The sequence below is a fragment of the Microtus ochrogaster genome, chromosome 22 (assembly GCF_000317375.1).
Source record: "Microtus ochrogaster isolate Prairie Vole_2 chromosome 22, MicOch1.0, whole genome shotgun sequence".
NCBI lineage: Eukaryota > Metazoa > Chordata > Mammalia > Rodentia > Cricetidae > Microtus > Microtus ochrogaster.
Window position 1 is genome coordinate 12014690 of NC_022023.1, and position 1723 is coordinate 12016412.

Here is a 1723-nt window from a genome sequence, read left to right on the forward strand (position 1 = left end):
CCTCGTGGCCCCCGGGCCGCCGCCGTCGCCACCGCCCGCCTGGAGCCGGGGGCGCGGCAACGCGTGCAGCGCCCCCCTCCCGGCCCCCACCACCGTGCGCGCGCTGCCGCGCAGTCGCCGCTTCTTCCCGCAGCCCCCTCCTCTCCTAGGTCGACCCCGCACCCGCGCGCCCTGCCAGGCTTGGCGCTGCGCCTCGGGCGGGATGTCCCGCCTGCTGGACTTGAAGTGGCAGCTGGCAGGGACTTTTTTGGCCACCTCTAGTTTGCAGATGGGGGAACCCAAGCCCCCCAGAAGGGGTAAATGATATGACCAAGGTCACATACTCAGATTAGAGCTCAGGTCCCCAGAGTTTGAGACGGTAGGAACACGTCTTGCTCCCCCTTCCCCCTTAAAAGCCCACCTTCGTCTTCTGCGTACTGTATGGCTTGGTGGCCTTAGAGTAACAACCCCATTAAAATCCTGGAGGCTAACATAGCAGGGAGGTTCCTACAGTCCAAAGCTGCTGCCTTGACTCTTTCCTGGGTAAAGAAAGACTTGCACGTCTCTGACATAGCGGGTTAGCAAAATTTAAGAGGCTTCCTTAAGCTTGGCTAAAGGCAGTCTCTTCAGTCCCCTTCAACACACCAGGTCCTGATTCCTTACCAAAGACCGGCCCTGGCGCCAACCTAACTATCAAACCCCCACCACACCTGGGCCTTCCACGGGATTGTCTGCTGCAGCGCGAACATTGCCCACATAAGACGGGCCATCTCTGGACAGGGAAGACAAGGGCAAGCAACTGGAACATGCCCCTGCCCTCATACCCCTTTGGGCAGCTGTTACCTGCTAGCTAACTTCTTCACCCCACGAGAGCACCAGCCCCCTGTCTAAACTGCAGTCAGAAGTTTCTCGAATACAATTTGATCCGTGGCTTCCCTTCCATTGCCCTTGGGATGGCACTACCACCTCAGCCTTTTCTCATCTCACTTGCCCTTGCTCTCTGCCCTCCAGCCAGCTGGCCAGCCTCTCAGCCTTCCCACGTGCTATTTATTCTCTGCTGGGAAGATTTTCTCCTCCTCATTCCTACTTGTACTTCAGATCCTGGCTAAACTGTCACTTCCTCAGGAGACGCTACCCAAGGCCATGGATGGCATGGTACATGTGTGCATTTTTCTCCCTTGCACTCATTGTTGGTAGTCTCCGATGTAAAGTTATTGGTTTATTATTCCAGACACACCTGCAAACTCTTAGCAAGCATGGCATTCTGCCCATCGTTGTAGCCCCACTCCCTATCATGGGAATTCAAAGACTTCCACAAATAGTTGTTGACTGCATAGGCAAATAGACCCAACCCCCTCTACGTAGAATTGGTCAAGGTCTGTGCACACAGGTGAGCCCGCTGAGAGCCAAGACTAATTGCCACTCAGTCCTCGAGAAAACCCATCTAACATAAGCTAAATTCCAAAGCCCAGGCCTGTGCCAAGGTGCCTATGGGTACGGTGTCACTATAGGATCCAAGAAAGAAGCCAGCAGATGGGGAAGAGCAAACAGAAGCCAGCTCCCGTGTACTGGGGTATGGAAGACAGAGTCTCTGAGTGAAGGAGCCAAGGAGTGCCCCAAGGCCTGGCTGGGAGTTCCCTTCTGCTCCACTGATGGAGAGGGCACACTCACACCCCCATCAGCATGGCAAGATGCAGTGAGGCTGAGCCTGTGGGGTGGTGAATCACACCAGCTGCTTCGGTCA